The following is a 16,627-nucleotide window of genomic DNA, read 5'->3' on the forward strand; positions in this document are numbered from 1 at the left end:
AGCCCAGCAGTTCTCAGCCTCATTTTACCCAGCCCCTATTCAAGAGTCACTCGGGTTTGAACTCCTCTGACATATTTCCCCCTCTCCCTTTTATAAGGGAACCTTTAATTTTAAGGGTTGCAGAGGGCTGAAGATCCATATTCTGTAGCTTCTTCGCTGAATAGGGGTGGTAGTACTTCTTCCTATTAGGTCTCTTGTATTCCGAGTAGGGAGGAATTCAGTCAGAAAGCATCAGTATGGAGAAAGGTATTCATAACTCTGAATCCCAACAAAATATGATATTTGGAAGCTTAATAAGTGTTCAATTTAAGAAAACATCAACTAAGGTTATCCTGCATTCTTACACAAAGAGTAAAGCAGTAATATAAATCAATAAGAAGGCTTTTCATGAACTGGAAAATTGTTGGAATCAAGCTGATATAAAGTTGCTAGACAATTCTAATATATGTCCAGAGTAAGAATACTGATCCAGATTTTTACATTACCCATCCCTCTTGTTTCCTCTGAGCAGCAGCCAGAAATCAGTGATTGATTCATAGGAATAAGCAGGGTCAGTCTTAATTGCAAAAAAAACTCAAAAACAATAGATGAGACTAGAATCTAATAAGAAGTGTATCATACATAGTTTTTGAAACATAGTTTTTCTCTATCTAGTCCCCATTTTTATTTTTAAAAAATCATGGCAAGACTGATTCGTTTGCAAAATAAGCTTTAGTCTTATTATACTTGGGCTGATTATTTGTATAAAGAACAGCAAGAATAATTATTTGCCATATACGCTCCTTTTAAATTGACTTTGGTGGAACTTTGTTCCATTAAAAAAGAAAAAAAAAGGGAAATCTCCTATCAGACTTTTTAAAGCCATGAGCACAACCATGGGTTTGTGTCTGCAAGTACCCACATGAGTTGGGTAAATTCTCCTTCTCTTGAGGTACTAAAATAACTTGGGGGCTGCTGAGCCTGTCAGAAAGTGACATTCTTTACTCACTACAGGTCAGGAAACTTGTACAGGGATTTCATATGCAAAGTATGAGACCAGTTTTCCCAAAGGGCTTTTACTCGCTCTGTAAGCCAACTTTGAATCCCTAAAGCAGTATGTTTGTATCTGAAAGCATGCCACTCCAGTCAAAGCCTTGTAAAATAACCAGTGTCTCCAACTGTGTCCTGTTATAAAAGAAAACAGATTCTTACAGTCCTTATGTAAAAAACTACATTGTCATACACTGAAGGTTTTAACATGAAGTTTATCCTGTCTAACTTAAAACATTTTAACCCTCTCTAGGCAAAACTACAATGACAACAACAACCCACATTCCTACAACAACAACCCACGTTCCAACAACAACAACAACCCACGTTCCTATGCCTCATTATAATCTTTCACCAAAAACACATTTTACTTTCCTTATACACCTTGCATGTAAAACTATTTCTCCAGTAGTCTTAATTATATATGTTACAATGTTTACTCTTAGCAACTTTTATTTTTGGTGAGAAACCTGTTAAGTAAGCAATTTTCATTATGTAAAAGGTGTGGAGCCCAGGACGCCAGACAGAAGTGCAGAAAAAATCTGACTCTTTCCATCCCATAGTGGGCATGGCCAACTCCACATGTCCCCAGGCCTTAGCTAGAATTTAATGGGTCCAAAGCAGGAAGTTGAACAATTATCAAAAGTCTAAGAAGTCGTTATGTAGCTTAGTAAACACAGTATATGACCTGCCTATTCTAGACCAAATATCTACATTTTGAAGACATTTTAATTTTACCAATAATTTTCAAAACTCTTTATTTCCTAAAGATTACTAAAGGCACGTGAACTAAAAGGCATCAAATTTTCTATTTTTTTAACAAGATATTTGATTTAAGTGCTTGTTATTTTTAAGCCAATTAATCAGAGCTCTTTCATATTTTTTAAGAGTAAAACATCACACACAACACATAAATACATAGACAGACAGACATAAGCAGATCTGGTATTGTTTCAAAGCTTTTCTTTCCTATTTTCATGCTGAATTCTGGGTCCCCAAAAAGAGGGAAGTGCTACAGGACCAGAAAGTGCAATGCTTTTACTATGCATTTTACTTCCAAGCCATTCCCCTGAAGCTGGTGGGCCACCCAAAGCCAAGCAGCCTATTTCCCATGGAACTTTCACCTCTCTGGGGGTGGGGGTCGGGGGAAAGGTTTTCATACTTTCCAGGCAGCCAAAAGCATGCTTCTCAGATCCAAACATGCAAAGAGCCAAGTATCCCCCCATAACTGCCATCATCCATCTCTAAAAGTATATTTTCTACCTAGCTATTATACACCAAAACTAAAAGCTCTCTCATAGTGCAAAGTAATTTCTGATACCCCCAAAAGTAAAAAAATGCTAGGTAGCACAATGCAAAACAGAACAGAGCTTTAGATTTTGAGAGGCATCTATCTACTTTCAATTTCTGGGGTTCCAAGAGGAAACTAGAGGCTTTTCCAAAAACAGGGACTGTGGCACCTCCTCTGTTTTTCCCAAGGAGTCCTAGGCTGTTAGAAATTATCTTAGTTCCCTTCATATGAGCATCAAGAGTGGCAAGACGACAAAATGGAGAAAAATAATTCAGTGTACTCAGAAAAAAAAAAAAACCTTTTTTTCAGAAAAACAAGATCCAAGAAAAGAAGAAAACATAAATGCCTCTTAAATATATGTGTAGCTGGCATATCTGTTTTTAATTAAGCTGACTTTTAACCAAATCTCTTATTCCCAGACTCCATCCAGGACAAAGAGTCAATATTTCTGGCTTTTCAGTTTTATTAAAGGTAACCTCTGAGGTGAAACCAATAAACCTAACTAAGGTATATAAGTTATACCATAAGTTATGACTTAACTATGGTATACAAGATATTTTGTAAGAAGTGGTAAGCAGTTTTTACAAGATCTAGAATCTCCAAAGGTAGCTCAGAGAAAAGAAAATTCAAGATAGGAAGTTAGAAGTTGTTCACACATGGGAAAATAATCAATAAATGGCAAAAATCACACACATAGGCCGGGCACGGGGGCTCATGCCTGTAATCCTAACACTTTGGTAGGCGGAGGCGGGCGGATCACCTGAGGTCAGGAGTTCAAGATCAGCCTGACCCCATCTCTACTAAAAATACAAAATTAGCTGGGTGTGGTGGCACATGGCTGTAATCTCAGCTACTTCTTGGGAGGCTGAGGCAGGAGAATCACTTGAACCCAGGAGGCGGAGGTTGCAGTGAGTCAAGATCGCTCCATTGCACTCCAGCCTGGGCAACAAAAGCAAAACTCACTCTTAAAAAAAAAAGAAAAGAAAAGAAAAAAAGAAAAAAAAATCACACATGTATCAAAGCAGAAATGACTCATTCCCTAAGCTGGGAGTTGAACCCGGGACACCACTGTAAAAAGACAAAGCCTTAGCTACTGAGCTACGGCATTAGGTTGTTTCTAGTGTTCTTCCCAGAAGGAGCCCAGAGCAGCCAATCTTGAGCTTGCAAAGGTTTTTTACTGTTGAAGATAATTTTTAGGGCTAACTATGATATAAACCCCCAAAATCCCATCCTCCAGTTGGCAGAAGTCAAAAGAAAGTACTTCCACATAGTCACAAGGTCAAGCTCCCAAGGACATAAAACAAAACCAGAGGAAAATCTCATCCAGTTTTTGTTTCAGGGACCTGCAGCAAAGTCTGTAACTGACCAGTTTGCTAGGTTGGCTTGAACAGTGGGCTTCGGTCCTACACCCACATTTTATCCTTTGAATCCCTTTTTATGATAGAACAACAAAGACAAATTCATAGCACAAAGTACACCAGATTTGCTACAGCCTAAGAATAGCTTCACAAACCCTTTTTCCCATTAATCAAAACCTTGCAGAGGAGACAGTGACTTTTATCATTCATTCAACTGGTTTACATAGAAAGAGAGAGTCCAGAAGTCTAATTGGTAAGAAATTCTTGCCCTATTGCCAGCATGCTAGATTTCCGGGTTCCCTTTCTCTAAGTGGCTTTGATGGACTTGCTTGTTGCACCATGGCTATGGGGGTTAAGCCACATTACAAAGGAACCATAGGCAAAAAGCCTCTCAATTTTGCAAGATACCATCCAACTGGCTGGATAGGGAAACCAAATGACCATTTTCCTTTCCAGTTGCAGCAAAATATGTGTGAAAAAACACAGACACTAGCCACCCTGCTCAGTCCCCAAAATCAACCTAGCAAGGCTCAAACTTGCCCCCGTTGGTCCATGTTGTCTTTGATCCACTCAAAGTGGAGTGGAATGATCTCTAACTAGGAGTTTCAACATGTGGTCTCTGGGCAAGATGGAACCGCAGACAGTCGCTCTGAGTGAAAGAAAAGATAGAAAAGGGAAAGGCGAGACAGAGAGAGGGAGGAAAGGGAAAGGAAGAAAGTGCTGCTTGCAGGGAGGCAGGGGAGGTGAGGAGCTCAGGAAGGCTAGAGAAAGACCCATTCATCGCAGCTATACTGAATCAAAAGTTCAGGAAGCTGCTTATCAGTCAGGAAGGAATCTTTTCCAGCAGTTCCGTCAGCTCTCAAGTTTCCCCCTTTCAGGGGAAAAAAGCTCCCCGTGCCTCGTGACCCTGTATATGCTCAGTCCTGTCATCCACAGCTGTTAGCAAAGAGTGCAAGGTGAATTAATCCAAAGAGAATAGCAATTAACATCCTGTAGAACAAAATCCATCCTTTATTTTTGAGACAGGGTCTCACTCTGCCACCCAGGATGGAGTGCAAGTGGTGCAACTACATCTCACTGCATCCTCAACTTCTCAGGCTCAGATAATTCTCCCACCTCAGCCTCACAAGTAGCTGGGACCACAGGCATGCACCACCACACCTGGCTAACTCTTTTTTTTTTTTTTTTTTGGTAGAGATGGGGTTTCACCATCTTTCCCAGGCTAGTCTCAAACTCCTGGTCTCAAGAAATCTGCCTACCTCACCTTCCCAAAGTGCTGGCATTACAGATATGAGCCACCATGCCCAGCCTGAATTCATTTTTAACCAACAGGGGCCTTACCAAGGGGGACCATATAGGGTATCTTCCAACATTGCCATGGCATTTGTAAACTGTCATGGTGCTGGTGGGAGTGTCTTTTAGCATGCTAATGCATGATTAACATATAGTGAACAGTGAGGACCACCAAAGGTCACTTTCATCGTCATTTTGGTTTTGGTGGGTTTTGGCCAGCTTCTTGACTACATCCTGTTCTATCAGCAGGGTCCTTATGACCTATATCTTGTGTCAACCTCCTATCTCATCTTGTGACTAAGAATGCCCAGCCTCTTGGGATTGTAGCTCAGCAGGTCTCAGTCTCTTTTTACCTAGCCCGTATTCAAGATGGAGTCACTCTGGTTTGAATGCCTCTGACAACTTGATCTTAAACTTCCCAGCCATCACAACTGTAAGGAATAAAGTCCTATCGTTTAAGCCACTCAATCTATGGGATTTTTGTTACAGCAGTCTGAAGTAAGACACAAGGACTCCCTCAATTTTACCCAAGATCCTCTTTATTCCAGGAAAATTGAGTCTGGGAATGAACTCAGTTTAGGCAATTTGGTCAGAGGCAAAGATTTTCCACCTCGTTGGCTCTTGTCCAACCTCTATTCACCATACCTGGGATTAACTACAAGTAGGATTCTAGTGGCAGGACCAGGACAAGGGGGACCCCAGGTAACCATGCAGGTTTCCCCTTTTTTCTTTTTTCATTTCTAAGGACTTGTTGACCTAGAGAAATAAGCTGAGTCACAAAATATAATATTAAGTTAATACTTGAGCCAAAGTGAGCACAGCTGTCCAGGAAATGCTTCCAAGTTGCCTTGGGATATGCTCCATTTTTTGTAATAAGCAGGTTTTTTTTTTTTTTTTTTTTTTTGAGACGGAGTTTCGTTCTTTTGCCCAGGCTGGAGTACAATGGCATGATCTCAGCTCACCACAACCTCCGCCTCCAGGTTCAAGCGATTCTGCTGCCTCAGCCTTTTGAGTAGCTGGGATGACAGGCATACGCCATCACGCCTGGATAATTTTGTATTTTAGTTGAGACGGGGTTTCTCCACGTTGGTCAGGCTGGTCTCGAACTCACGACCTCAGGTGATCCGCCCGCCTCGGCCTCCCGAAGTGCCGGGATCACAGGCGTGAGCTACCGAACAAGCAGGTATTTAAAGGTGAAGGGAATAAGGAGTGGACTGATAGAAAAATTGTTTGACAGGAATTCTCATTGGTTTACAGAAATAACATTGATAAGTGATTGGCTATACATTGTTGAACTATTGGGTATGAGTTAGGGTGTCCAGCCTATGGCATTGTTAGGTTAACTTATGGCTGGTTCACATCAGTCAGTTTAGAACCCATATAGTAAGTGGCTTCAAGTGCTGGCATTACAAGCATAAGCCACTACACCTAGACAATGCAAGCTTTTTAAAAATAGCAACATTCATCCATTTATGAGGGCAGAGGCCTCATGACCTGAACACCTCCCATTAGGCCCCACCTCCCACACTGTTGCATTGGGAATTAAGTTTCCAATACATGAATTTTGGGAGACACATGCAGACCATTGCAAATACCAAGAGATTTACCTGCCCTACTCCACAGTGCTTCATGCTGTTCTATAGTAACTTAGTACACCAAAACCAAAGTGCCCACATGGGCACTTCATTCCAAATGACTCATGTGATATTCAGATCACCTATTTTGTTACTGTGTATCAATGACTGCCAGGTTCTAATTCCTGAATAGCCAGATGCTCACTGCTTTCGGTCCCAATAAAAGCACGTATCCAGTACCATATTCCTCTTACTTCCTTCACCCCACTCCTAGTACTAGTTTTCATACTCTCAGCATTCTGTCTCAAAAATAGAAACTGGCAACGGCTACTTGAATCAAATAAGGCAGTTACTGGCAGGATGTCAGAAAAAAACGCACAGCACTAAAGGAAACCTAGAGATCTACACTCAGAAAATGGCTAGGACTAAAAGGCAGCCAAGTGGTCTGAATAATTTACCCCCACACAACATCCTGGTTAGGGAGCTGATAATACCCCCACTGAAAGCTGGCTGCAGCCACCAGCCCCGCTGCCAATGACAGCTCCGCATTCCCTGGAGTGCATTCCAAACTCTTCCTGCTTCCATGTGCCTCATTCCACATTCCAAGTCTCACATGTACATGTGACTGGGCAGGCTTAGGGCACTTCTAGGGCCTATGGGAAGAAAAAAATCTGGTACTTTTGGCTTTTGTAGTGTAGTTAGGTCCTGGTTTCTACTCAGAGTCACATATAGATTTGGATTTCCCCCAAATATAGAAAAGAATTTCATATGTTGGGGGTGTAAAAAAGACAACTACAAATACCTTCCACAAGCAATGTAAGTGGGACTGAGTCTATGCCAGAATAAAAAATCGTGAAAATTGCTTGAGGCTGCCAGAGCCTGGGGAGGTTTTCTGGTAAAGGCCTCATCTGCTTCTTGTCTCTTTCTTTGCAGGAAGATGCAGTCTAGCTGGAATGCTAACTCGAAGGCTGAGTAAGAATGACAGCAAGTCCACACAGTGGAATAATATTCAGCAATAATAAGAAATGAACTACCAAGCCACAAAAAGACATAGAAAGACCTTAAATGCTTATTGTTAAGTGAAAGAAGCCAATCCCAAAAGGCCACATAGTGTACGATTCCAACTGTAAACACTCTGGAAAAGGCAAAAGACAGAGATAGTGAAAAGGTCAGTGGTTGCCAGGGGGTTTGTGGGGAGGGAGGGATGAACAGGCAGGGCATTGGGGTGGGGGGGGTTTCAGGACAGGAAAGCACTTCTGTATGATACTGTAATAGTGGATACAAGACATTATGCATGTGTCAAAACCCATAAAACTGTGCAGTGCAAAGAGTGAACCCTGATGTGAACTATAGATGTCAGGTAATGATAATGTATCAATATTCGTTCCTTAATTTTAACAAATGTACCATACTAATCCAAGATGTTAATGAAGGGGAAATGGGTGGGAGGGAACTGTCTGTACTTTATGCTTTCTGTACTTTCTGTACCTTTTTCTGTAAACCTTAAACTGCTCTGAAAAATAAAATCTTAATTTAAAAAAATGACAGCAGGTTGGGGCTACCTGGATTACGAATCAAAGACCACGTGATCTGTGTTCAAATGATTGACCTATGAGCCATTGTTTTTCTCTAACAACCGCCTTTTCACCCAGTAGTGATATCCAGAGCTCTCACACAGTAAGTCACCGACGTTTTCGTGGTCTTCCATGAAACCTAGGAGGTCTCCATGGCAGACAGACACCTTTCCTACCAGTCTCCTTCCTATCCTCTCCCTCCTCTGCCCACCTGGCAGCTGTCTGCACCTGTGGCTCTCAATCCCCTGCAGAGGACATCAGCTTTGATAATCAGGCCAGTTTGGGTGAAACGTCCTTTAGAACCATCCAGCATAGTTTTCCCCCAAATGTTCCTGTCAGAATCATCTAGTGTGTGCTGGGTGGGAGGAGGCAGAAGGAAGAGCGGAGGTACGCGTTGCTTTTAAAACGAAATATCCAGTGCTCTCCTCAGACCTACACATGGGAGCCTCGCGCTGAGGTTCAGGTACTCTGCGCAGGAGCAGCGCCCAGGCGGGTCTGGTGCCCTCAGGCTTCATTCAATCTGCTCCCCCAACTTCCTGCCTGTTTCTCCCTTGGAAAGATAAATAGTAAACAAGAGCTCCCAAAGCACAAATGGCCACCCTGGGTCATGATGAAAGCCTCCTAGAGCCATTTCCTGAGCCAGATTACCTTTGAGCCTCCTTCGCTCCTTTTCCTTCGTCTTCCCCTCCCAGTCCACAAGCCACTTGGATAAAATTAGTCACCAAATATGGCTAATTTAAACACCTAAAAACTCACCTAATATGCGGGCTGATGGTTACTTGGGTGGACTCAGAATGGTCGAGTTCATAGGGTATCCTGAAGCAGAAAGAAAACCAGTAGGGGGCACCCGGATTTGAACCAGGGACCTCTTGATCTGCAGTCAAATGCTCTACCCCTGAGCTATACCCCCATGGCCCACACAATTCCCAGCTGGCATTATTTCACCATGTTGCAATGCCCGGGTGCCCTACACTGCACAGCAATCCTCGTTCACTCCCACTGAGCCGGGAGGATCTGCTGGCTGCATCCCTCACACCCACGCCTTCTGCCCTCATTTCCCCCGGCGGCTGTTTCCTCCTGGTGGGATGATTCCTCCGCAGGCTCTTGCAGTCGCTGCCTTTTCTTCCATCTGTATGAAATCAGTTATCGCTCGCCCATCTGCTTTTTGTCCTGTGGGTTTATACCTTTTTAAAAATCGCTTTCTTTTAATTAGGAAAATATTCTTATTTTTAAAAGTTGTATAGTTCAGTAAAATCTTCACATAAACAAAATAAAATAGATACAACATTACCGTATTTTAGTAGGAAAAAAGTTTTAGGAAAAAACTCTAACCATAACTTAAATTCCACGACCTCAAATCTAACATGCGCAGTTATACATGGCTTTAAAAAATTAATATTCTCAGATTAAATCCAGGACGGTCACAATTACTAAGAATTTGTTTTGTTTTTATTTTTCATTTTTAATTGCATTTTTATTATTTTCTTTTTACTTCCTTTACTTGTAACATTTCCCTCCTCGAGAAGGATTTGTTGAAAATGTACAGTTTTCTCGTTTTTAAATTATGTAATTTTGGCTGGGCGTGGTGGCTCACGCCTGTAATCCCAGCATTTGGGGAAGCCGAGGCGGGTGGATCACCTGAGGTCAAGAGTTCAAGACCAGCCTGGCCAACATGGTGAAACCCTGTCTCTACTAAAAATACAAAAAATTAGCCGGGAGTGGTGGCTGGTGCCTGTAATCCCAACTACTTGGGAGGCTGAGGCAAGAGAATCGTTTGCACCGGGAGGCAGAGGTTGCAGTGAGCTGAGATCGCGCCACTGCACTCCAGCCTGGGAGACAGAGGAAAACTCCGTCTCAAAAATACATACATACATACATACATACATACATACATACATACATACAGTAATTTCTTCCTTTACCACTTGTGTGTTAGTAAAAAAAAAAAAAAAGAAGTTTACGGCGTGGTAGACATATTCTTTTGGCTGTCAGGGCCCTTGAACCATGTCATTTCAAAATAAAATAATGTCATGATGCTTTGATGAGCTGAGAATTTGAATAATGAAGTTGTGTACTCACACTGTATTGTTAGGAAAAGCTTTTTGAGGACTGAAGAAAAATAACCTCCGACCTAGAATCCTGAACCCAGGTAAACCGACAGCCAAACGCGCGGGCGAAATAAAGCCGTTCCAGATGCACACCACCTAGGCGCGTGTATTAGAGCGGAGACTCCCTGAAGGAGCAGCCAGGGAGAGCCAAGGGGAAGCCGAGGACGCCCCGCGCCGCCGCAGCCTCCCCTGTCCCCAGCGGAAGGTGCCCTTGGTCACTAGGCCCTTCCTCGCGAAGCCCGCAGGCATCTCCAGCCGCGCGCAACCCTGAGCGCTCCCGTCGCCACCCACCGAGGCACAGGTGCCTTCTCCGTGAGCCGGGCCCCAGGCACAGCCACTCAGCTCTGCAACAGCCCCACGCGTCCCCAGCCCGCCCTCACCGCCGCACCCTGGGGAGCCACCTGTACGCGTCGGAGCCGCTGTCACAGCCCCCACCAGCTCCGGCGCTGGGATTACAGGCGTGAGCCACCGCGCCTATCACTTGTTATTCCCTTGCTCAGTTTTCCTAACAGTCCTTATTAGGTGTGCATTAGAGTAATATTGATTTTTGTTAATGATCCTCTCCCTCCCTAGGATAGAAGCCCCACAAAGGCATAAATTTAATCTGTGTTGTTCTATGTTCCCGGTGCTTACTCACCAATCAAAAGTATTTGTTGAATAAATGGATGAATAAACAGAAAACAAAGAAAGAGATAATTATGTAGATAAATGTAAACATAAATGTTATATATAAAAATGATAAATAACTACAGTTTCTCGGGTTTAAGAACATGTGGTGGAGAAAGGGTGTAATATACCAGGTAATAATACAAGAAATACGAGAGTTCTGAGGGAAGTTAAAATACTCCAAATTCCCTATCTTAGTTTACAAGTGAGAAAATATATTATTAGAAAAATTGGGCCAGGCGCAGTGGCTCATGCCTGTAATCCCAGCACTTTGGGAGGCTGAGGTGGGTGGATCACCTGAGGTCAGGAGTTCTAAACCAGCTTGACCAACATGGAGAAACCCCATCTCTACTAAAAATACAAAATTAGCGGGGTGTGGTGGTTCATGCCTGTAATGCCAGCTACTAGGGAGGCTGAAGTAGGAGAATCGCTTGAACCCGGGAGACGGAGGTTGCAGTGAGCTGAGATGGGGTCATTGCACTCTAGCCTGGGCAACAAGAGCGAAACTCACTCTCAAAAAAAAAAAAAAGAAAGAAAGAAAAATTAAGTATACACATTAAAAAGTACTGGGTAACCACTAAAAAATAAAGTAAAATAAAAATACATAACTTACAAACCCGTAGGGATGGGAGTAATCCAAAACAAAATAGTAAGAAGGATGAAGAAGAAGGTAGAGAAGGTAGAAGAAGGAAAAAAGAAAAGAAAATGAAAAAGGCAAAATGATAGGAATAAGTTTAAATCTATTAATAATCACAAAAAAATTGACGAATTAAACTCAAATACATCCACAGCTAGCCATTCACAAGATATTTTCTCAAAACATAAAAATAAAGGTTAAAAATAAAGTAACTGAAAATGAGTGACCAAGAAAAGATATCACAATTTTTATATCAGAAATAAAAATTTATAGCAAAAAAATCATTAATGGAAACAGAGATTTTGCATTATAATAAAAGAAAAAAAATCCTTCAAGGTATAACAATCATGCCAAGTCTTGAATTATCTAAAGCAAAAATTGACAAAATTACTCAAAAACATTATAAATCCCCAATCAGAGATTTCTATATGACTCTGTCAGAAACAGATCAAATAGGTGAAAATATGAGTAAAGCTAAAGGATATTTTAAAAAATAAATAATAAAATTACCAAGAATATATATGTATAAATATGTTAAAATCTCTCTTGCCCTCTCTAGAGGACAAGAAAGATAAGAGAGAGCGAGAGAGAGAGAACCACAATCAACAAATACAGCAAATATACTGTTAAAGCACTCACAGAATATTTACAAAAACTGAGCAAATACTAAAATAGAAAATAGGTCTTTAAAAAATTCTGCCAGGCACAGTAGTGCAACCCTGTAGTCAATCCCAGCACTTTGGGAGGCCACAGCAGGAGGATCACTCGACCCCAGGAGTTTGAGACCAGCCTGGGCAACATGGCAAGACCTACAACAAAAACACAAAAACTAGCTGGGCTTGGTGGCACGTACCTGTAGTCCCAGCTACTTGGGAGGCTGAGGAGGGAGGATCACTCGAGCCTAGGAGTTCCAGGCTGCAGTAAGCCGTGAGTGCACCACTGCACTCCTGCCTGGGCAGCAGAGTAATAACCTATCTCAAAAAAAAAATAAAACATCTAAGGAATCACTATTGTATGACCACAATGCAGAAACATCAGGAAACTCTAATAAAATAAAAATGCCACATATGTTCAAAAACACACTACCAAAAACGACAATGTAAACATAACAAAACACTGTATATGAAAGATTTCTTTAATGCAGCATTCAAATAGATATGTTTGAAGATGAAAGAATATTCATGAGCTGATCATTCAACATAAGATTATAGAAAAATAACAATAAAGCCTAAAAATACTACGAAGGAAATTTAAAAGATACAAGGAGAAAAAAAGATATAAATCAAGAAAACAACAGAGAAGAACAAATCCAAGAGTTAGTTATTGAAACAAATCATAAATTAAACAAAGCTCTGGCTAAACTGATCAAGAAAAAGACAGAACATACAAATAAAAAACAAGAAGAGGCCAAGCGTGGTGGCTCATGCCTGTAATCCCAGCACTTTAGGAGGCTGAGGCAGGTGGATCACAAGGTCAAGAGATCCAGACCATCCTGGCTAACATGGTGAAACCTCGTCTATACTAAAAATAAAAAAAGTAGCTGGGCATGGTGGTACGTGCCTGTAATCCCAGCTACTCCAGAGGCTGAGGGAGGAGAATCGCTTGAACCCAGGAGGCGGAGGTTGCAGTGAGCCGAGATTGCGCCACTGCACTCCAGCCTGGTGACAGAGCAAGACTCCGTCTCAAAAAAAAAAAAGAGAAGAAAGGAAAAGGGATACAAATACAGATAATGGAGAAATGCAAATTAGGAGCTACCATAAACAAGTTTGTAACAACAATTAAATATGTGTAACTATAAAATTGTTACATAATTTCATCTTATGTACTCAGATGAAATTTATATCTTTTAAATAAATTTAATAAATGGTCAAAAATTTCATTTAAAAATGGACAAAACAAAGACGGCTTTACAGATGATTTCTACAAAACTTTTGTGAACAAATGTGAACCTGGGCTGGATGCAGTGGCTCACACCTGTAATCCCTAAACTTGGGGAGACTGATGGAGGTGGATGGCTTGAGTCCAGGAGTTCAAGACCAGTCTGGGCAACATAACAGGACCCTGTATTTACTAAAACTATAAAAACTTAAGCCAGGCATGCTGGCACACACTATGGTCCCAGCTACTCTGGAGGCTGAGGCAGGAAGATAGCTTGAGCCCTGAGAGGTGGAGGCTACAGGGAGCCATGATCACACCACTGCACTTCAGTATGGGTGACAGTGAGACCTGTCTCAACAAGAAACAAAACAAAAACAAAAACATCAAATGTGAACCTGAAACAGCCAAACTTCAAGATGGATCCTGAGTGGCTAACTGGAACTAAATGTAACACGGAGCCAAGCCACCATTTGCCGACTAGGGGGTCATGCAAAACCCTTAGCTTTTCTCCCAAAGCCCACATCTTTTTATCTTTGTGGCTTTTCTCCCAAAAGCCCACATCCTTTTATCTTTGTGGCTTTTCTCCCAAAAGCCCACATCCTTTTATCTTTGTGGCTTTTCTCCCAAAAGCCCACATCTTTTTATCTTCGGGACTTTCAGCGCTCATGTGCCTCAGCCACTCAGGGCTGAGGCGTATCAACCAATCAAAGCTCAGCTCTATTGACCGACCAGAATTCCTCTGTATCAATCAATCAGTAGTCAGCTGGGCGACAACAGGACCCTGTATCTACAAAAAATACAAAAAATTAGCTGGGCGTCGTGGTGTATTGACCAATCAAAACTCAGCTGCCTCAATCAGAACTAGCAAGTTTCAACCTTTCATTTGCATAAACGGACCTTACAGAGAACCTGGGCAGAAACTTTTGTGTAAAACCCAGCCTTCCTTTTGGTATCTGGAAGGCATCTTCATTTTACATCAGAGGGTATGCCTCCCTGGTTTGCAAAATGTTCCTGGAATAAAATCTGTTTCCTCCAAAGTCCTTTTTCAGAGAGCTTTTGTTCACACTTTCAAGAAACAGATCATTCCTGTCTCTCCCAGATGGTAGGAAAAGAACTACCCAATCTATTTTATAAGGCTAGTATAACATCATCTCCAAAGTCAGACAAAGATTGTACAAGAACATACAGATAAACTCCACTTACAAAATTAAATGTAAAATTTCTTAATAAATATTAGTAAATTAAACCTAACAATGTTTTTTAGAAATAATTTATTATTAGGGAGGGTTTATTCTAGGAATACAAGGATGTTTCTTCACTAGGAAATTGGTTAATGTAATCCATCACATTAATATATTACAGGAGAATAATTATATGATCTCAATAGATGAGGATTTGATAACATTCAATATATATTCATATTTTATTTTTTTAAAAAAGCTCATAGCAAATTAAGAATAGCAATAAATTTCCTTCACCTGATAAGCAGAATTCACCATGAACCAATAGCAAACATAATACATGAGAAGCTATCCTGTTAAATTCAAAAACAAGGACGCCCACCATCACTCTTACTATTCAACATCATATTAGACATCCTAACCTCTACAATAAGAAGATACATTAAAAGAATAAGGACTGAAGAGAACAATTGCTCTTTTTTCAGATATTATGATTGCCAACACTTAAAGCATAAACAAATTATTAGGACAACATCGTTCAGCAAGATTACTGAGTGCAAAATTGATCTATAACAATGACTATCATTCCTCACAAACCTGCAGTAATCAACTAAATAATGAATTACAGTAAAACTCCTACTAACAACAAAAACAAAAACTATAAGGTAACTAAAAATAAAGTAATATATGTGTAAGCTCTTTACAGACAAAATGATAAAATATTACTGACGGATATAAAGGAAACCTGAATTAATGGAGATGATACCATATTCACAGAAGAGGAACTCAATATTATAAAGATGCCAGTCCTCTCCAATTTTATTATTTTGTTTGATGTAATTAAAGCAATAGTTAAAAAGGATTTTAGTAGAACTTGAAAAAACAATATAAAATAAAGAACAGCAGGGGTTTCAGATATGAAAACAAGAAGTTAGGGACTTGTTCTACCAGATGATGCGACCTATAAAGGGATTTAAACTGGTGAAGCATAGCAACAGACAGACAAACAAATGGAACAGAAAATGTGCCCCATGCATAGGTGGGAACTCGGTATTGGAAAAGGGTGAATGTATGTCCTGCTTTACTTGGGACAGTCCCAGTTTATGCTTATTGTCCCAGCACAAATGTGAATAACATTCCCTTTCACTCTTATAAGTTTCAGGTTGGGGTTGGGTGTGGTGGCTCACGCCTGTAATCCTAGCACTTTGGGAGGCTGAGGTGAGTGGGTCACTTGAGGTCAGGAGTTCAAGACCAACCTGGCCAACATGGTGAAACCCCATCTCTACTAAAAATACAAAAATTAGCCAGGCATGGTGCCGGGTGCCTGTAATCTAAGATACTCGGGAGGCTGAGGCAGGAGACTCACTTAAACCCAGGAGGCGGAAGTTGCAGTGAGCTGAGATCATGCCACTGCACTCCAGCCTGGGCAAGAGAGCGAGACTCAGTCACAAAAAAAAAAAAGAAAAGAAAAGGAAAAAAAAAAAAGTTTCAGGTTGGATGATTAATATATGGTCCTCCTACATATGATGAAAGTGGAATTACAAACTAGTGGGGGAAAATACTGAATTGTTCAACAAATGACATTGAAATAACTAGTTTTCCATACTAAAACAACACCACCACCACAACAAAAAAACTTAGAATCCTCACCATATAAAAAGGTAGATTCTGGGTGAATTACATAACTAAATGTGGGTAAAAACTTTTAAAATTAAACAACACAAAAGGCACAAACTATTTTTAAAAAGATAAATCAATTTGTCTTCATCAAAATAAAAAGTAAAATATGATATTTAAAATGAGTAATGGTTGTTTATCAATGGTTAGAGGCAAGATATCATTTGTAGTGTTTCACCAAATTATCTTTACCTGGCTTAAAGACAGCTAGATTGAACCATAGGTTAAATTTCCAAAACTGTTTATTTGATTTCATATTCTTTATTTCCACTAAGCTTAAGAATCGGCCGGGCGCGGTGGCTCAAGCCTGTAATCCCAGCACTTTGGGAGGCCGAGATGGGCGGATCACGAGGTCAGGAGA

At 40.9% G+C, this 16,627-nt stretch overlaps 1 non-coding gene across 1 annotated transcript; it reads right to left on the reverse strand.

Moving 5' to 3' along the window:
* Positions 1-8,957: 8,957 nt before the first annotated feature.
* Positions 8,958-9,029, reverse strand: TRNAC-GCA (transfer RNA cysteine (anticodon GCA)). Its single transcript has one exon. It is a non-coding gene; the product is annotated as a tRNA-Cys (tRNA).
* Positions 9,030-16,627: the final 7,598 nt, after the last annotated feature.

This window comes from Macaca mulatta, chromosome 3 (genome assembly GCF_049350105.2).
Source record: "Macaca mulatta isolate MMU2019108-1 chromosome 3, T2T-MMU8v2.0, whole genome shotgun sequence".
Lineage (NCBI taxonomy): Eukaryota > Metazoa > Chordata > Mammalia > Primates > Cercopithecidae > Macaca > Macaca mulatta.